This window comes from Cervus canadensis, chromosome 26, assembly GCF_019320065.1.
Source record: "Cervus canadensis isolate Bull #8, Minnesota chromosome 26, ASM1932006v1, whole genome shotgun sequence".
Classification (NCBI taxonomy): domain Eukaryota; kingdom Metazoa; phylum Chordata; class Mammalia; order Artiodactyla; family Cervidae; genus Cervus; species Cervus canadensis.
This window is the reverse complement of record NC_057411.1, coordinates 41,908,800-41,930,770: the sequence shown is the minus strand read 5'-3', so window position 1 is coordinate 41,930,770 and position 21,971 is coordinate 41,908,800.

The following is a 21,971-nucleotide window of genomic DNA, read 5'->3' as shown; positions in this document are numbered from 1 at the left end:
TGTCAAAGGAACTAAGAAAGAGAAAATATTTTGCATCTAGGAAAAGCTTTACTGAGAGAGCAGGCTCTCGGACCCTGAAGGATGGGTTTTCCATTCCAGGGATGATGGGCAGGATGCTGGCAGAAAGAAAGGGAGGGAGGAGGAAAAGTAAACGTTAATTCAGGGAAACGGAGGATAAAAGTATCTGTCTGGAATACAGAGTTCATTCTGAGAATACCATTAGAATAATTTAGACAGCCAGAGTGGGCATGACTAGGGAAGAACATGAATGCCAGCCCAATAACTATGGTTAAAAAAAAACTAGCACAGGTAGTATAGTATTCAAATCTTAAGTGCCCTGTGTATAGTGTCACAGGTCGCCTAACTCCGAAACTACCTAGAAGAAAGGACATGAAGAGCCCTAATTGCATAGAAATCAAGACGATGACAAAGACATAATTCATAATTTGCTACCCCTCTCGCATATTAAGTAACCTGCAAAGCATATCAACTTGAAGGTCGTTTTTAGAATATGAAAGGCACTTTGCAAAGTTAAACTGTTTTTCTATCAAGCTTCCAAAAACTCTGTGCAAATGTGTTGTTGTCTATCATCATGAAGATGCTACTGATGAGGACGTGTCTATAATACGTGAGATTACAAGGGACTCTGCTCACCTGAAATCGCTCCCTCCTGCAAGATGCTACCCAAAACCCCTGTGTGTGTGTGCTTACTTGCTCAACTTTGTTTGGCTCTTTGCAACCCCATGGACTATAGCCTGTGACTCTTCTGTCTATGGAATTTTCCTGGCAAAAATACTGGAATGGGTTGCCATTTCCTTCTCCAGGGATCTTGCTTACCCAGGGATCAAATCCAGGTGTCCTACAGTGGCAGGCAAATTCTTTACCACTGAGCCACTGGGAATCCCCAAAACCCCAGATCTGAAGTTACCTTCCTAAGCTTGAGAGATGTCCTCCTAGGCTTAGAGTTCTTTATGCCTTCTCATCTCCCTTGAAAGATAAGACAAAAGAATCAAACAGTAATCAGGGGGTACAGGGTCTTCCAGGTGGTGGAAAAGGCATTGTTTGTCTCCATCCTGATATTCCCTCCAATTCTCTCTCCTTAAGCTTGGCCATCATGTTGCCATGCATGTACTGTGCTCCCTCCCCTTCACCCCACTGAATTTTTCACAGCTTGATCCTTCTGCCTGAAAGGCTCTCCTTCTAACTTCTTTCCCATTTATTTCCTACTCATCATTGGTTGGAGAAGGAAATGACAACCCACTCCAGTATTCTTGCCTAGAGAATCCTGTGGACAAAGGAGCCTGGTCGGCTGCTGTCCATAGGATTGCATAGAGTCGGACATGATTGAAGTGACTTAGCATGCGTGCATGCGTTGGAGAAGGAAATGGCAACCTGCTCCAGTATTCTTGCCTGAAGAATCCCAGGGGCAGGGGAGCCTGGTGGGCTGCCATCTATGGGGTCGCACAGAGTCGGACACAACTGAAGCGACTTAGCAGCAGCAGCAGCAGCATTGGTTAAAAGGATGCTTTTACAGGAAAGCCCTTCATGGTGGTTAGCCTGCTGGATTGCACTCTCATGAACCTGTTTAAGTAATCTCTCATCTCTAGCATCCCTCAGGGCCTACATGCACACCTGTCTCCATCTGATTTCTTACTCTTCCTTCAGCACCAGAAAGTTACCTGACACCTGCTGAATCCCACCCCATTGACATCCCACACTGACTATTCTGACTGCTTCGCCTTTGATTTCCTTATTTTGAATCACTTATATACTGTGGTAGACAGACGCCTTAGTTTGTCCAGGTAGTTATAACCAAACACCATAGACCAGGTGGCTTACAAACAGCAAAAATCTATTTCTCACAGTTCTGGAGGCTGGGAAATCCAAGATCAATGCCCTAGAAGATTAGATGTCTGGTGAGAGCCTCCTCTGGGATTGCAGGCTCCATCCCAGTGCCTTCACTTAGCAGGAGCAGTGAAAAGCTTTGGGAGGTATCTTGTATAAGGACATGAATCCCATTCATGAGATTTCAGTCCTTGTGACCTCATGACCTCTCAAAGGCCCCGCCTCCAGATACCCCCATGTTGGGGGAACGAGATGCAGCATATGAATTTGGGAGGACAATTATTCAATCTAAAACAACAGAATAATGACACCCCCAAAGATGTGCTCACACAAATCCCCAGAACCTTTGAATCTATTATCTCATGTGATGAAAAGGGCTAAACAGATGCAATTACTTTAAAGATCTTGAGACAGATAATTCTGGATGATCTCAGGGGCTGCCCTGGTGGCTCAGACAGTAAACAGTCTGCCTGCAATGCAGGAGACCTGGATTTGATCCCTGGCTTGGGAAGATCCCTGGAGAAGGTCATGGCTACCTACTCCAGTGTTCTTGCCTAGAGAATTCCATGGACAGAGGATGTTCTCAGAGGGTACAATGTAATTACCCACCATGTGAAAGAAGGAAAAGAAGGAAGCAAATGACACACAGTCAGAAAAAGTCACGTGACAATGGAAGTGGAGGTTGGAAAAATGTCCTTTGAGGATGGAAGAAGAGACATGAGCCAGAGAATGAGGGCAGCCTCTGGATCCTGGGCGAGGCAAGGAATCAGTTTCCCACTTAGAGCCTCCAAAGAAACATCCTTTCACTTTAACTCAATGAGACCACGTTGCATTTCTACCCTCCAGAACAGTAAGATAATAATCTTGTGTTGTTTCAAGCCACACAGTGGGGTAATTAGTTGCAACAGCAACCAGAAACTAAGACAACATCGCGTCATTGTAATATAGCTTTCTCTCCCCAGCATAAGGCTAGTCTTCTCTCAGAGAGGGAGCTCTCCTTCGTCGCTTTTGTCGTCTCAGTTCAGGTCACAATGTACACACAAGAAATATGTTATTGTTTGGCATTTTAATATTTGGATTATAAATAATTTAATAATGTTGGAATCATTATTTACTTATGGCTACACCGGATCTTCGTTGTTGTGCATGTGCTTTCTCTGTCGTGGCAAGCAAGGGCCACTCTCTGATTTCCCTGCATGGGCTTCTCTTCATCATGGCTTCTCTTCCTGGGCAGCACAGACTCTAGGGCACTTGAGCTTCAGTAGTTGCAACACGTGGGCCCAGAAGTTGCATCACATGGGCTCTAGAGCATGCACAGGCTTCAGTAGTCATGGTCCATGGGCTTAGTTGGCCGGCAGCATGTGGAATCTTCCCAGACCAGGAATCAAACCTGTATTCTTCTGTACTGGCAGAAGATGCTTAACCACTGGACTACCAAGGAGCCCATGAGATACACTTTTGTTTTATTTTAACTAAATTAAGACATAAATGAATGAATCAGTCTACCAAATTTACCCTAATAGGCTTTTTTGTTGTTTTGCTCAACTCTTTAAACATATTGAATATTATATTAAAATGTAGCTTGCAAAGAGAGAAGTACACATAGCATCCAGTAGACAGCTTGATGGATTTTTACAAAGTGAATGTTTTTGACTGATCAATATCCAGTTCAAGAAACAATATCAACAGTGCCTCCAGAGATCCGTGCACACATCCTTCGGCTCAATACCCCCACCCCATTGCCATTCCATAACATGCTTATTTTGCCAATAAGTGAGGAATTCAAATGTTCAAAAAATATCTAAAGTAAAAAAAAAAGTTGTTTTGACCTTGTTCTATGCTGATTCTCCCCAGAGGCACCCATTATTAACAATTAATTGTGAATTCTTTCTGAGGTATCTTTTGTGTATGTCAGTATATGCCTTTTGGGTTTTGAATCACTTTCTGCAGAAGGATTCTCTTTGGGTTAACTCTGCAACCCCAAGGACTGTAGTCCACCAGGCTTCTCTGTCCAGGGAATTCTCCAGGCAAGAATACTGCAGTGGGTTGCCATTCCCTTCTCCAGAGGATTTTCCCGACCCAGGGATGGAACAGGGGTCTCCCACACTGCAGGTAGATTATTTACCACTGAGCCACCTGAGAAACCAGTGTTGACTCTTATCTTTAATTTTTTCTTCAAGTAAATGTGCTAAAGTTAAGCATTTTGAAAGCTAATATATGCAGTGCAGCTCTCAGGAAAGATGACTTCACCCTAACAGGGAGGATGCCCACATTGCTTTGCTCACTGCCTGAATGTCCATCTCTGGTCCATTGCTCCTGCCTGATTCACCTGCTCCAAGACAGAACAAAAGGAATTTTAACGTGACAGAAAAGAACTCAGCTCTTGAAGAGAGCACATAAACCATAGCAACATGGAGATGGAATAGGCAGCCCCTTGCCAAAATCCGCCTTCTGTTTAAAGATAAGAAAATACAGTCGTATGATTCACTGGTTGAGCGTGTGCATCAGGTGTCAGGTTCCAACTGCACGTGGGAGTCTTGGAAGGGCCAGGTAAGAACGTGTAAGTGAGAACGTCTCTGGGACTACAGTCATGTAAATGTCACAGCACCGTTTTCACTGACTGTAGACAAATTCAAAGAATGTAATTCAGTTGTCCTCACTGCCTGGGAAAAGTGAATTTCTTCCGTCCTTCATGCTGATTTGGTGCCTTACAAATCGCCTTCCTGCAGAAATCACGTCCGTACCCCAGAAGTCATTTCTGTACCCCCAGAGGGCTGTGGAGGGCAATGGACTAAGCATGGGTTTTTGAATTAGGACATGTTGGTCCACATCATGCTTTGCCACTTACAAGCCCTGTGACCTTGAGAAGGTCATTTAGCCTCAGAATCTCATAGTGTGTACAGAGAAAGGAAAATGATAACTTACTTATTCGGTAGTTGAAATGATGTATGTAAAAGTTGTATTTTATAGAGAGCTAGAAGCTGAACACTGTCTGTCGGTACTACTCCTATAACTCTGGAATTTCATTCTTTCTTCCTAGAAGTTGTTCTTTTGTCTGAAACATCACGGTGCCCACCGTACAATATATGGGCATCTTGATGACAAAATGACTAACCAATCTATGTGCTGACAATTTCCTTAAACATTTTGCAAATTCAGACTCTAGTTATTTAAAAAATACACCATTCCTCCTCAAGTGACAACTGAGTGTCATCGCTCTAAGCCTTTGTGATTTCCAGGGATAATCCAGGTGGTATTGTAAAATAAAATAGTAAATTGGGTATCAAAAAAATCCTGACTTCTTATTTCCCTCCTGGAATATCCTTGCTACTCAGAGAGTGGTCCATGGGCCAGGAGTATTGCATCCCTTGGAATCGTGTTAGAAATACAGACTCTGCAGACCTACTGGATCAGAATCTGCATTGTAATAAGACTCCTCCAGGTAATTCTTATTAAAGTTTGAGAAGTACGGCTGTATATGACCTTGGGCAGTTAGTTAACTTCTTTGAGCCTGATGCAGTTCATCTGTAAAAGAAGGAAATTATGACTAGAAGCCCCCTTCTATCCCTTTAAGTTCTGAAATGCCATGACAAATCCGAGCAGAGCTTGATCTTTAAAAGTAACACTGTGCCTCCCATAGAAAATGCATTGAACTTTTGGCCCTTCTAATGCACGAACGTTCTGTTTCCTGCAAACTTGACTTCCATCTGTAATGGGCAATTAAAGTCATGGTTGAAAGGAGATTTCTGATAGCCTAGATGTAAAAGGCATTCTTATTAATAGGTCAGCTCTGCACCTTAAGGCTAAAGCAACTTAGAGGCATCTCAGGGTGATGTACAAATGTGCTAGACCAACACTTATTGGAGTTTGAGAAGTGATTTGGATGAGGCCAGAAAGGACTATTATCAATTTGACCATTTAGTGACTTGACCCTCAAGAAAGGACTGATGACTCCTGGTTAGCCAGTTAATTTATGGTGATACTTCATTTACATCCAGCCACCAGCAAGACAGTGATGGTGAGTGAGAAGGGAAAGATCTGGGATGAATGAAAAGCAGAAGCTTTATGAGTGAACACCAAATTATCATCCATTATCTCTGTATGGATCATTTGATGTCCCAGGACCCCTTCTAAATTGAACATTCCCAAATGATTAATAGCCCCAAAATACCTGAATGATGATCTGCATGTAGAATTTGTTGTAAAAAATGCAAGTCAAAGCTTATCATCAAAAGATGTATTCACTCTTGGTAATGATCACAAGAGTGGAGTGGCAAAGCTAGTGAAAGCTATATAGAAATTATGTTACATTATGTCACACTATGTCACATTATGTTATGTTGTATTATGTTATGTTATATTATATTATGTTATGTCATACTATATTTGTCTGAAAATTAATAACAGTATCAATACCAATATGCTGAAATGATTGTATATAACCTTTGAAACCAACCTATATGAAATAATTGCATCTAACCTTTAATGAGTATTTTCTCAATGCCAGAAGCCTTTTTATGTACTTCATTCATCCTTAAAACAAAATAATGAAGAAGTGTTATTATTATGCCCATTGAACAGAAGCTTAGATTAGAAGATGCTCTGAATGTGGTATAGATAAAATAGGAACTAAGATAATCTGACCTCAAAATCTCTATTTCTATACTGTCTTACATTTCTTAATCCCATAATCTTTGCCACCTGCCACATAAATCTTATTAATGAACATAGATCTTAGGAATTATCATCCATATTTTATAAATGAGGAGAGATCAATTACCTACCTAGATTCCCACAAATCTGTATCTGGGAAGAAGAGGAGCTATATCTTCCTGATTAGAAAGCCTCGCCTTTGTCTATAGTGGCCACCACCTCTCAGTACAAGGTTTGGGCTAGACCTCTTCCCCACTCATTACAACTGTTAACTAGTAAACACAGTGATGCATATCATCTCAATCAGATCTTCTCCCCAGGTGATTTGGCAGGGCTCCACTTGGTTCATGATAAAAATGAGGTTACAACTTTAACCTAAGAAGAAATGGATGCTCCCATGTAGAACCATGTGGAACAATATTATTTGATTAATGATATATCAGAAGAAGAGTGCTCCAAATGCAGTTAGTAATGCATTCACTCTGCAGAAACATACCAGGTGGTGGTCACGTCCATTCTATCCATGAGGGACCTGGGTTGAGAGAGGCTGTTCACTCCACAGAAATATCCCTGGTGGGGATCACGTCCATTCTATCTATGAGGGACCTTGGCTGAGAGAGGTGGAGAGATGTGGCAGACACTGTGGGTGCCCACGCTTACCCATCAATATTTACCATCCATGAGCCCCGCCTCACTTCCAGGTGCCAGCATCCAGGCTCTCTCCCTGAAGGCTTGGTTTTCTTTGACAGACAAGCTCCCTCTGCCTGCATGCCAGACAGGCCAGCGATGCGAGGGAGCCACTGCCACTGAACTGACAGTGGGAGCCAGCGGCTTCATGCCTCAGCTCTCCTACCCCTCTGGCAAGGTAACTCTGAGAAGTGATCCACGCTACTTCTCAGAATTTTTCAGTATAATAAGCTACTGTCCACAATGCAATAATAAAAAATTGCTTTGCATACCCTCATTATTAGCTTCCTTTTTTCTTTCTTTCACCTTTCTACTCCCCAGATGTTTCCTGGGATCACCTTCCAAATAAACCCTTTGCACTTGGAACCTTCATTTTGGTTTCTCCCAAAAGCGAATTCTGAGACAAGATAGGTAATTTTCTCAGATTTACTTATTTTGTGGGCTGAGAGCCACCTTTATGCCAATCACTAGACCAAATGTCCAGGATGTGATGCTAAGTGAGACAAACTTTCACTGAATCTCTAGTCTAGTGTTTGGAACATTGAGAAACTAATTACAAGTCCTCACCTGCATTGTCCACAGTGGCATGCTCACGCTCAGCTGTGTCCAGCTCTTTGTGACTCTTTAGACTATAGCCCACCAAGTTCCTCTGTCCATGGGATTCTCCAGGCAAGAATACTGGAGTGAGTTACCATGCCCTCCTCCAGGGGATCTTCCTGAACCAGAGATTGAACCTGCCTCTCCAGTGTCTCCTGCATTGCTGGTGGATTCTTTACCCACTGAGCCATCTAGCACAGTGGCATGAAAAAAGCCAGTCTAGAAGAGATTCATGTTCCATTCATTTTTATCTTTAAAGAGGGAGTCACAATGGGGGAGAATGTGTAAGCAGGAGTAGTAAATGCTATAAGTACATGAGCATGAAAGTGTGAAAGTGTTAGTCACTCAGTCGTGTCTGACTCTTTGCCATCCCACGGACTATAGCCCACCAGTCTCCTCTGTCCATGGGATTCTCCAGGCAAGAATACTGGAGTGAGTTGCCATGCCCTCCTCCAGGGGATCTTCCTGACCCAGGGATCAAACCCAGTTCTCCCACATTGTAGGCATTTTCTTTATAGCTTGAGCCATGAGGGAAGCACATGAGAAGGTAAAACCAAGGGACCACGCGGTGCATTGGAGCATTGAGAAGATTGCTCATATGTGTCTGCAGGGAGGGGAGAGTAGCAATGAGATGAGTGATAAGGATGGAGAGGTGGGCAGAGGCCAGATCCAAGAGGGACTTTTAATTGCAAGAAAGATATGTGGCTTTATCCCCAGGGCAATGAAAATTTGTTGAAGGATATTAAGCAAGGCAATGGAAAGACCACTCTGGCTAAAACATGGAGACCTGACAAGGAAAGATAGCTGCCAAAAGACCAGTTCAGAGATCTTAGACTCTGGTCGAGGGTTTTTACAGTACACTTTGCTTCCTTTTGCTGACTGTGTCACTTAGGGATTTAGCTTAGCAGCACACAACAGAAAATTTGTAAAATAGTGCCTCAAGTTGCAGGCTGATTTTTTTCTTTCACAACAAGAAATTCAAGAGTAAGTGTTTTTGGCTTTGGTTTATTGGCTCAAGGACGTTAGGGATGAAGCCTCTGTAGGTATCTTGCTATTGTCTCCATGGTCCCAGGGTACTCCAATTTCAATTGTTATCTCTTCATTCCAGATAAGCAAATAAGTAAAGGAATGTTGTGGAAAAATAGATACTGGCCAGCCAAGTCCACTTTTTAAGAATCATTCAAAAAAGTCCATCCAGTGATTTCTGCTTACATAAAAAGCTGTCCCAGATTATCTCATGGGATCATCCCAGGTCACAAGGGAAAATGGAAAGTGTAGTTTTTAGTTGGGAACATTGCCACAGAACAAACACACAAAGTTTCATTAATAAGGAAGGAAGGGAGAATGGATATTGGAAAGCAATTAGCAATCTCCACCAAATCTATGTACACAATAAAACAGTCAGATTAGATGAAGCAACAAAACCACAAACGACAGCAAGAGAGAAGCTCGTAACAATGATAATAATTCTAATACTGCCTCTGTTTGCGGAACATTTGTACTTTTCAAAGTACATTTTGTGAATTCAATTCCCCTGTTTAATATACTTAATAAAATAGTGGAGCATAAAGATATTGATGTTTCACGAAGCAGAAATAACCCAAGAAAAGCTGAAGGCGTGATAAATTGGAATGGCAGAGAAACAACTTGTCACTGAGCCTTAAATTGCTTTTTTTTTTTAACCACAGATTCTTTTTTCTGGGCTTTGACTTACATTTGTTAATTGGTTATGTCTTCCTGAAACAGGTACATATGGGGGTCACTTAAAGGCAAAAGGTGTTGTAAAACGGTAGGGGAAGGAGCTGTGCTTAGTCGCTCAGTCATGTCCTACTCTTGTGACTCCATGGACTGTAGCTCACCAGGCGCCTCTGTCCATGGGGTTCTCCAAGCAAGAACACTGGAGTGGGTTGCCATGCCCTCCTCCAGGGGATCTTCCCCACCCAGGGATTGAACCCAGTCTTCCACAGTGAAGGTGGATTCTTTACCTTCTGAGCCACCAGGGAAGCCCAAGAATACTGCAGTGGGTAGCCTAGCCCTTCTCCAGGGGAACGCCCCGACCTAGGAATTGAACTGAGGTCTCCTGCATTACAGGCAGATTCTTTACCAGCTGAGCAACCTGGGAAGCCCATTGTGTTCAAATCTGGCCTGTGCATTCATGGACTCAGGAGAAATGAGCAAGTTACTTACCTTTTGAGCCGTAGTTTCTTCTTTTATAAAATCTTTTACAGTGAACCTGCCTTACAGAATTCAAAATGTTTTAAGACAATTTCTGGTTGAACCTGTATTAATTTAGTGCTTGTGTATTTTCTTATTATGATAGTGCCATTGCTAGATACTAGGAAGAATACTAGGGTCACCAACGTGCACAGCAGTTCATGGTAAATTTTGACTTAGCATAGAGGGAAAAGGGCTATGTAACCCATAGCCAAGAGGTAGCTGGCTTTGGATGTAAAATGAGGAAGCTTGCGCTATACTCCATAGACCACAGGCTATTGAGAGCACTGCAGCAATTAGAAAGCAAGGTTCCTTGATCCCTGCAGATTTCTTAGTGGGAGAAGCCCTGGATTGAGTGCAGAGAGAAAGAGAGAAGTATATGGAAGTCATTAAAGAGAAGGCCTCTGATTATTATTCCCCCTTAGAATGGGAAGTTTGGAGCATAACCAATGTCTACTTAGCTAAAATATTCTCTCTGCCCTGAGAGGAGCTTTGGGAAATGTGGTTGCCACAGCGACTCACAGCTCCTGAGGAGAAAATCCCCGGGGCCATGGCCCCTCTAAGTGTCTCTGCTTCCTGCTGTGAGTCCAAGGCACTCTGAGTCTGAACAGCTGTGGTCCTGCCATTGCCTATCACAGGCCTGCAGATCCTAAAGCAAAATTAACTGGATCCACCCCTTGCTGAGCTCGGTTAAGCTGCTCAGAGTTGCCAGGAGGGGCCTGGAGAGGCCAGAAACACATACATAACTCTGCTGATGGCTGGCCTGGGCAGGAAATCCAATCCAGCAATCATTTACCAAATGAAAACTTCACAGCAGCTCTACGTGTGGTTCTGAACATGAAGACTGCGAGAGTAGGGGTCCTTTCTCAAGGATTTCAAAGTGAATTGGGGGGTGTCACAGATAGGAGGAAAGAGAGGGGACCCCAACTGCCTGAGAATCTTGAGCAGTGTCTCCGCAGAGGTGTTTGTTTGCTGTGTGCTTGTTTGAATGAGTAAGAAAAAGCAGAATGAAACCTCAGGCCAGAGGGTGGTGAGTCTGCCCAAAGGCACAGAGGAAAGATGCAGCCTGGCAGGGTTTGGTTGGCTGGAAACCCATTTTTGGAGAGACACGCTGGGTTCCATCATGGATTCAGAGCTAAAGAATGCAACAGTTTATTCTCTTGTCAATAGGGAGTCAGTGAAGGATTTTGACCAAGAGTAGGATGTATTAAGATATTTATTCAAGCTAATAGTTCAGTGATGTATAGAAGGACCCAGAGTAGAGTTGCATGGGAGGGAAAAAAAGATGAGCTTAAGAAAGTAATGTGAGACTCTAAGGGAACTAGAGGGGCTTCCCTGGTAGCTTAGTTGGTAAAGAATCCTCCTGCAATGCAGGAGACCCCGGCTCAATTCCTGGGTTGAGGAGATCCACTGGAGAAGGGCTAGGCTACCCATTCCAGTATTCTGGCCTAGAGAATTCCAGGGACTGTAGAGTCCATGGGGTCGCAAAGAGTCAGACATGACTGAATGACTTTGACTTTCACTTCATTTTCAAGAGAACTGGGAGGGACAAATGAAGATTCTCTCCTGGTCATCAAAAGAGAGATGGAGCCCCAGTTTATAAGGTGCAGCATAGATGCTACACCAAGAAATGTTCATCACAATTCTATTTCCAGTTTACAGATGGAAGGACTAAAACTAAGAAATGTCTTACCCTAAGGGTGGTATCAGATTGTCTTGGTCACAAATTACAATTTGTCAATCCAGGCAGCTTGTGGATTCAAAATTTGCAAATGAGGCAGGCCTTCATGGCAGAAAGCATAAATTGCCCCTGGGATTCCTGCCAGGTTGATGAATATCTCAAATGTTTTCTAAAAGATCTTTTGCACACATAAAGAGGAATTTCAGGGGTACTTCTGGGGTCAAGTATTTAATCTATCTTCATTTGGGGGAGCTTGGAAAAGAAATTTTGAAATAAAGTCCCCAGGATTCAACTATCTTTTTCAGTCTCCTTCCTAAGTCACTATAGGAGTCACTTCTTTCTTCATCTACTCCAGTCTGAAGCACAGCTGTTTAGAAAGTATTAGTGATATTTGCTAGAAAATATAATCATTTTCTAACATTTGTATTCACTTCTTTGAGCTGGTGGCTTATTTCTGGATATTAATTTAAATCTGCTCCTAATTTTAATTAGAGGTAGGATTTAATAGAGTTGAGATTTTTATGTTTTTTTTTTTCCTTCTTCTAGGAAAGAATGTGAACTTCAGCAATCCAGGATTTAAAGTATCTGTATTTATTTGGGGACTTAACAACAATGAGTGGGGATTAATATTTGGATGGGGAATATGGGAGTGCATTCACTGTGCCTTTTGAAATTAATTAAAAATGTTTTAAGATTTTTTAATGGGTTATTTAGTTAAATCACTCCAAAGTAATGAACTAGCATAAGCCAAGCTTCAATATGTCTTACACATTTGCGTGTTTTATAGTGTCTGGTTCTAGCCCACCTCGCTATTCATTAACTCATTTCTGCCCATTGTATCTCTTGTTCAGTAGCCTAACGTCATCCTAACTTTTCCTCCCATTGCATTTTATTTATCTATCTAATTAAAAAAAATTTGTCCATGCCATGTGGCATGCACGATTTTAGTTCCCCATCCAGGGGTTGAATCCATGTCCCCTGCATTGGGAGCCTGGAGTCGTAATCCCTGGACCACCCAGGAAATCCCTTCCATTGCATTTCAAACTGCAGCCCTGCTGAGTGCCTCATTAGACCTCCCCTCACACACCTTGCCCGTCCATGTCCGTGTACTCTTGCCTCTCCTATCCCCTCTGCAATGAACATCCTTTTCCTGCCCTTATGCACCTGGAAAATTCCCACACACTATTCAAAACCTTTCTAAGCCATCCTCTTAGCAAAATCTTCAAGGCATTTTCAGACAGAATTCACATATCCCTCCTCTTATCATTTCTATCCCTTCAAACAACTGCATTTGGATTTATGTACAATAAGGCATTGCATTTGTATACAAATACCTATCTTTTTTTCTAGACTATAAGCCATTTAATATATTTGCTTCTGTATCCTCCCACCGCCAGGCTTAGCATAGTGTTCAAAACTACTGCTGACTCAAAAACCTGAACTCAACTCCTTACTCCACCTCTTTCAAGGGGAAATGATGTAACTACACAATGAAAGTTGACTCTTTTTTTTTTTTTAACCTGACAAGTAGATTATACTTTCAATTTGTCAGCTGTTTGGGTTGAATTCAATCATATGTTGGCAGCTTTCTTAGTGCAGTTATCGAATGCCAGCTGAAAGAAATGGCAGAAAACTCTATTGATTTTATAGCTTGGAATTTACAATTTTCTATTTTAAGGAACACTATTGCCCTCAAGAATTGCAATGAAATAGCAATGATGTGGTCTGATTAAACTGTGTGAGCAATAGAGGAGAATTTTTTCTGCACTAGGAGCTTTCCTACTTTTTGCTGTGAAGGAACAGAAAGTGAGGGCGTTGATCAGTGGCAAAGCCCCACTGCTTGCTTGCTTTCTTGGCTTCTCATTGTTTTGGGGAACCAACCTGTGATGTACAGCGAGGATGAAGTATATTTTAGCAACACGCAATGAGGTTGAGAAATGGTAGTTTTCTATATGGGTTTATTTTTAAGCTCAGGAAGGTTACAAATGTACCTTAAGCTTACTCCAACAGCAGAATTCTCCAGAGAACTCTCATAATCATTTTTGCTTTTTGAAATTGAGGGTTTCATAAAGTATACTGTCAAGAATGATTCTCTATAGACTCAGAAACATCTGTCTTCCTTTTTTATTCATTTTATTTTACAGCATCATGGGTGAAGCACACATATAATACACACACACACCCAGAGTTTAAAACCCTGGGCAGGGTTCACACCTCAGCTCCACCACACACAAGCTGGGTGGACTTTGGCTTTAGATTTTCATATTAAGAGTAATCTCATCATCCAGTGACCACATTAAGCACTTTGCCCAGTGCCTGCTGGGAAGAATGTGATTTTAAAAGATGGGGAGTGGGGAACGGTCCCCTCCTCTTTCCTCCTCCCCTATTCCTTCCTGCCTTGAAAGGAAGTAAACTTCCACACCCAAGCTTTCCATTCTAAAGAATGCCAAGTTCTGATTTAAATGTCAATCCCCCATGAATTGAGAAACCACATAGTCAATTTTATTTGAATTATATAAAAGAAAAGACTAAATGAAGCTCATGAAAACAGAGAAAGAAAATTTTTAGGAATTTACCTAAAATTTTACACGCAGAGCAAGACCAGGGGTCAGGGAAGTAGCAATGAAGCCTCATTTACAGATACCATCCTCTATAAAACAACCTTCATTCAACAAACATCATTGCTTTGTTTACTGAGTCTTGATCAATACTGGATCCTATAGATTCCAAGATGAATTAAGATCTGCAACTCCTGCACAATCCAAGAGCTAACAACTTAGTGTAAAGAAAAAGACATCTACTTTTTGTAAGCATCTACCTTCCTCCTGCTGTGATGAAGCAGGCATCCAAGTGTGGCAGGAAGAAAAACAGAAGCCTGAGTTCCATGTATCTCACCTCTGTTAGGGAAAGTTAGGGAACAATTATTAGAGAATGTGCTGCCAAAGAAAAATGGAGATGAGCTTTGTGAGAAAAAATGTATTATGACCTGCAAGTGACAGGAGTCATCAACACATTCTAGGCTAGGGAGACTCTCAAGAACATGACCAGATCTGTGTTCTGGAAATGTGACATTCAGAAAGTTGACTGTGAGTTTTTATATACTCTTCAATGTATAGAGAGTTATATTGTAATACCCATAACTTTATTACACAGTATGTTCTCACAATCTACAAATATTATGAGTGTAGTGAAAGATCTCATTCTTCCCATTAGTAAGACTGTTTGGGGGTAAGGAGCTTTTCTGGAAATCAGAACAAAAAGTGGTTGGAAACAAAAATCTGTGGGTAACTGAAACAAATAAGAAAACCCCATTGATCATAGTTTTGTAGTGGAAAGATTTCAAGCCTATCATTTCCCTGATTATCTGCAGTTTAAATACAATTTTCAGAAAATAATTTCTTTGTTATGGTTTATTGTTTTTCATGCCTTCATTCATCTGCTAATTAATTCACTAGAAGGAAGTATGATTTATTGAATGACTATTAAATATCAGGCATGAGACTTTCCTGGTGATCTAGTAGTTAAGATTCTGCACTTCCACTGCAGGGGGGCACAGATTCAATTCCTGGTCAGGGAACTGAGATCCCGCTTATAGCACAGTTTGGTCAAAAATAGAACAACAACAAAAAAAAGTATCAGGCACAGTGCTAAAGCATTTTCATTTCACATTTCATTCAATTTTCTCCAACTTCCCCCAAGGTTGATGTCACTTTTTTCATGTTATAGATGCTAAGACTGTGATTCAGAGCTGGCATTCTTAGCCAAAGGTCACAGGACTGATCAGTCTTGATTTTCAATCACCATTCCTTCCAGGCCAACAATGTTTATTCACATGATTTGTTCAGGTGATACCCTTGAATGTTGTGTAGTGTGACAGCCCTATTACAGCCTTGAACCAGTGAAGTTCCAGTGAAGTTGCTCAGTCGAGTCCAACTCTTTGTGACCCCATGGACTATACAGTCCATGGAATTATCCAGGCCAGAATGCTAGAATGGGTAGCTTTTCCCTTCTCCAGAGAATCTTCCCAACCCAGGGACCAAACCCAGGTCTCCAGCATTGCAGGCAGATTCTTTACCAGCTGAGCCACAAGGGAAGCCCAAGCATTATGGGACCTCATTACCCAGTATGAAGCTCCATCCAAAGATCTTGCTATACTAAGGGTTATCTTCCCAACCAATTTTCAGTTGTATTCATTAATGGCAATAAAGTATTGGAAAAAGAACTCCATATACTAGAAATTCAAGAACTTCACAGTAGTAACTCATTTGTTGTAGATATTTGTTTTGTTCTCATAAAAATTAATCTGTCTAGAAACAGATTGTTTCTAGATAAAACTTATTACAAAGATTCAATTATTTTTATTTTTATTCTATAGTTCCAGCTCATTTACTTTACCCAGATTCCTGAGCTCTCCAAAACAGCTGAGAGTAGAAAGGAAAAGAGGCTTCCCACATGGCTCAATGGTAATGAATCTGCCTGCCAATGCAGGAGACACAGGACATGTGGAATCGATCCCTGGATGGAGAAGATCCCCTGGAGGAGGAAATGGCAACCCACTCCAGTACTCTTGCCTGGAAAATCGCATGGACAGAGGAGCCTGGCGGGCTACAGTTCATGGGGTCACAAAGAGTCAGATATGACGGAGTGTCTGAGCATGCATGCACACAGAAGAGAAAAGCAAATACAGACCCAGAAGCTCCAGCACACCCTCTGAAATATAGGCAAAGTATCCATGGAGTCGATTCAGGTCTTCCCTTTGCCCCTTTACTCTTTATCTGTAAACTTAGAACCTATTTACTCCTCATTTAGGAAGATTCTAACATCCCTGATGTTGGATGGCCAGCCCATACCACAGTTGGGGCACCAGATGAGAAGCTCTGAGAGATACGATGTAGGAATGATGGTGGAGGTGGAAGGCAATGAAAGGGAAGAAAGAAACCCAAAAGTCTAAGAGTTGGCTAGCTTTCGTGGGAGGGCAGACATCCATCCAGACTTCAAATGGCCCCTGAGGGGTTCACTCTGGGGAAAGAGTCAACAAACCAGCCACCAGGCCAAACCAGCCCCACTCTCAGCCTGCTGTTATATCAGATTACAAACAAATTCTTTTATTAAGGCAGCTTTCATGCAGTGATGGTTAAGTTGAGTAGTTGTAAAAGATACTCTGTAGCCCACAAAACCTAAGCTATTTATTTTATGGTTCATTATAGAAAAAGGCAGGCCTGCTCTAGAATAATCAGTCTTATGAGGACTTGCCCCAGTCATCAGGTTAAGCTCAGTTCTGTGGGTCACCATTGGACTGTAACTCTCTGGATCAGCTGGAGCGTTTTCTTATAAACATGGTACTCAGAATATCATTTGCTGAACAAAGATTCCCCAAAATACAAAGTCCTTAAAAACAGGTTGATGCTTACAATAATGATTTTCCCTTATAGGAAAATTCATTGATGTGATAGAAATGGGTGCCTCTGCCTGGAATATTCTCTCAGGAACATTTATGCTGGCATTTCCATTTCATCCAGGGCTCTATTCAAAGGCCATTGTTCCAAGGAACACTGCCTCGAACCCCTGAACCCTTAATGGTCGGGAGGCTTAGAAAGGAAAAAGAAAAAAATTCCCTCATGAAAACATGAACTATTTCTTTATGATATACCAAGAAGTCTCATGTAATTGCGGAAGAACATCTTTATTCTATTCTATGGTGAGAGTCTGAGAAAAAGAAGCCAGTGCATGGAGTGACTGACAGAGGTCTGGGTTCAAATTTTAGGTCTTCTTCCTGGTAGTCATGATCTTGGGTGGCCTCAAGCTGAGGCAGCTTGAAACAGGATTTCAGTTTCCAGCCAGAGATTGAAGTCAGGCCCTGGCAGTGAGAGCCCTGAATCCTGCCAACTAGACCAGTGACCAGTGACCAGGCCCTGACTTTGTAGAAATGAATTCCCACAAAGAGATGGAAAGAGTGAAACAAAGAGAAAAGGGTATGTGAACAGACTTACATGGAGGACTCAGAGGGAGCTCGGCGGCACTCCTGGTGGTTTGAATCCCTTATACAGAGCATTCCTTCTAGGTCTCTTGACCAATCATCTTGCTTTGCCTGGTTCTGAGTCCAGATTTGGTTTATCTCAGCATCCTCCCACATATGCACATGTATCTCCAAGCCAAGATGGATTCTAGGGAAGAGACCTATGGGTAGGTTGACATCACTTATTACAGGTGATGCCCCCCTCCCTTTCTAACCCCTGAGGAGCCTTTCTGCACATGTGCAGTCAGGAAGGTCTCCTTGAGCTTGAGAATGAGGAATATGCGGTGTCTCATCTGGGCAGGGCTCAACTCCTCCTCACTCCTGCTACTACCTTCATCTTGGAGTGTCTGTCCACAGGAGACAGACTCCATCTGCTCAGCCCAGGGCCCACCTATCTCCTGCCTCTGTTGATCCTTTTCTATATAAAATATTTGAATATCAATATACATTTGTTGCTGCTGTTTAGTCACTACTGTTGCAACCCCACGGACTGTAGCCTGCCAGGCTTCTCTGTCCATGGGATTTCATGTATGTATATCAATATACATATGTGCATAATATTCAAGTGCATTATATAGAATGAATATATTTTATGCATATGTGTTATTATATATAAATATATCTAAATGCTTTATTCAAATATAAACTGGACTTGATATTTGAACCTAAAAGTACTTACTTTTCATATGTTCGTATATGCATATGTGTGTGTGTATGTGTGCAAAATTAGCTACCCCAAAGGTGTGTTATGAAGGAAGACAATGTAGCAAAGTCACTGAAGGCTCGGCCCTCCATGTCCTTGCTGGCTGGGTCCGCTTTCACTTCCAGCAGATGGGTTGTCTCTTGGAGAAGTGAGCTATTGCCACAGAGACCTGCCTAGGTGGTTCTTTACTGAATCCTCAGTTCCTCAGTTTTCATTTGGAAAGCAAAAAGGAGAACCAAAAGTCCTCGCCCAGGGGAGCGCCTCGGCTCACCGTCTCCACTGCTCTCCTTTGTCAGGAGCGGGCGGCTGACTCACCTCCCAGGGAATTCCCCACGGCTTCAGAAGGGGATGCAGTCTGTTTACAGTTTCCCATAGTGTTGCTGGCTGAACCAGTTTGACTTAAGAGAGCCCTGAGTCCAGCTGCCTTTTTAAAATAAAGTCCACCTTCTGGCTACAGCGGGCTGGGCTGGGCATCCCAAAAGACTGCTGGTCACACCCTGGAGGTGGCCAGCCTTTGCCCTCAGAGGGGACAAGCCTCCACGTCAAGGACAGGAACCCCCACCACCTCCCTCCTCCCCAGTCCAGTTCTCAGCCCACTGCCAAGTAGTACAATCACTCTAGAAGTTTTTGGGGAAAAAAAAATTTCTTTCAGCATAAAAGGCAAATTTCATGCTCTAATCAAAATAATAGCTAAGTTTTTGTTTTTTTGTTTTTTTTTAAGTACCACAGTTAAAAGCCTCTTGGTGAAAATGCTGCCCTAGGAGAAGTAAAGGAATGCTCTCACCCAGACACTACCTCACTGTGGGGAGGAAAACAGAAAAAAATGAAATGACATGGGAGATTTGCAAAAACTCTTTTGAGAAAGAGTAGCCAGCTCAGCAAAAGCAAGCTCCCCTCTGAAATGTTAAGGACTTCTAATGACGACAAATAAGCTTGGCTTCCACTAACTTTCTCTTGGAAGATTTACAACCTCCAGCTGTCTGGAGAATTCCAATTCTTTCCTAGGATTCTTCCTACCAATATAATCAGTTCTTGTTTGTCCACAGCATTGAGGAAATGGGGGCTGTCTAGCCTGTTAAACAATTCAGGTTTAAGCAGTGACAAGTAAAACCAGACAGTGTTTCAAACCCTGGATCTCTTACTTCGTGGCTATATGAGCTTGGACCAAATCTTTGCCTCTCTGAGCTCAATGGTGTCATTTGCAAAATATGCAGAATATTGCCTAACTTTAAAGGTTCATTGGGAAACATAAAGAATTTATTTTCAAAGTGTTTACAGGAGCATTTCTTGGAGTGATATATTGGGTTGGCCAAAAAAGTTTGTTTGAAGTTTTCCGTAAGATGTTACAGAAAAACCCAAATGAAATTTTTGGCCAACTCAATATTTTATTCTGTAATCTCTGAAGGTGGGAGCATGCTCAGTCGTGTCTGACACTTTGCGACCTTATAGACTGCAGCCTGCCAGGCTACCCTGTCCCTGGGATTTTCCAAGCAAGAATACTGGAGTGGGTTGCCATACCCTCCTCCAGAGGATATTCCCAAACCAGGGATGGACCCTGAGACTCCTGCATTGGCAGGCATGTTCTTCACCGCTGAGCCACCAGGCAAGCCCAGTCTCTAGACACCACATTTTCAAGACAGATGCAGGAAAGTGTCTCAGGACCATAATGTGGAAACCTAAGATAGGAGTGAGACTTAAGCAGGGCATGAAAACCATATTCAAATAAGTGAAGCACTATTAGGTAGAAGAGGGATTAGACTTGTGTAGGAAACATGAACGAGGATTTTTTTTTAAAAGGTTTACTAATTACGGAAGACACACTGCAGTTTAGAATTGGGCCCGTACAGAATACTAATGAAAGATGGGCCGAGAAATCAGACACAGTTCAATTCTTCTCTGAGCTAAGTGACCTTGGAAAAGCTTCTTCCCTTCCTAGGTCCCACTTTCGTTTCTGAAAAATATAACCAATGACAATCCTTATGAGCAATTTATGGCATAGATATTAAATGCATAGTGATATAAAGCTCTCTGTGCCGGGCTCATAAAAACATAATAAAATAGAACGTAATGTAAAAAACAGAATGTAAAAATACAATAATAATAGCAGCTATTTTAATTCTCAAACATGCAAAGAGAATCATCCAGAGTAGAAGTAGTAATAATTCCTGGTCATTGATGTGAGTCTAATACAGAAGCAGTTTGGGCGGAGGAGGTGGGGATAAATTCAAGCAAACCAAAATTACTGTTCAAGAAGCAATTTGAGATCTATTTGGACCTAATGTTCCTAGGTCTGAATCCTAGACACAGGAGTCTAGCATTCCAACATTACTGTTGCCTGAAACATGTTTCTTTTTGTTGTTGATATTTTCAGTTGTGTCGTTGCAGTGCATAAAATGTAACATTTTTTGAGACATAATTCATATATCATAAAGTTCACCCTGTTGAAAGGCACAGTTCAGTGGGGTTTGGTGAGCTATCTCATTTCAGAACATCTTCATTACCCCCTAAAAAAAAAAAAACCCACACTCTTTAACTGTCACTCCCAACTTCCCCCAACTCTTCTCCTTCATAACTGTCAATTTACTTTCTCTCTCTATGGATTTGCCTTTTCTAGAAATTTCACATAAATGGAATCATCTGTCTCTTATGACTGGCTTCTTTCTCTTAGCATAATGTTTTCTGTTTCATCCATATATATATACTTATGCTATTCCTTTTTGTAAATAAAATTTTCAATTGTAATAAATTGAATTGATTACAATACGGCTTATGTTTTGTTTTTTTGCCCACAGGGCATGTGGGATCTTAGTTCTCCTACCAGGAATCAAACCCCTATCCCATGCACTGGAAGGCAACACCTTAACTACTGGCCACCAGGGAAGTCCCTGGTCTTCCTTTTCGAGACTCACCAATTTTCCATTGTATGTTATATCACATTTCATCTACTCATGCATCAATTGATGGGCATTTTGGTGGTTTCCACTTGTTGAAGTGAAGTGAAATTTGCTCAGTCGTGTCCGACTCTTTGCAACCCCAAGGACTGTACAGTCCATGGAATTCTCCAGGCCAGAAAACTGGAGTGGGTAGCCTTTCCCTTCTCCAGGGGATCTTCTCAACCCAGGGATTGAACCCTGGTCTCCCACATTGCGGGCGGATTCTTTACCAGCTGAGCCACAAGGAAGCCCTTCCACTTGTTGGCTACTCTCAGTAATGTTGTTGCAAACAATTGTATACAAGTTTTTGGATGGAAATATGTTTTCATTTCTCTTGGATCTATACCTAGAAGTGAAATTTCTAATCATAGGATAGCTCTACTTAGTATTTTCTCCATATGCTCCAAAAAGACTTGTCATTATGATTTCAGCCATCCAAATGGGAGTGAAGTGGTAGCTTAGTATGAGAGTGACTACATTTTGTTTTCATGTACTTATTAGCCATTTGTATATCTTCTTTGGAGAAATAGTCTCTATTTTCTGGAGAAATGTCTATTCAAATTCTTTGCATATTTTTTGTTTGAATTGTTTTTTAACAGTTGAATTTTAAGAACCCAATAATTTTTTTATGCATTCTGGATG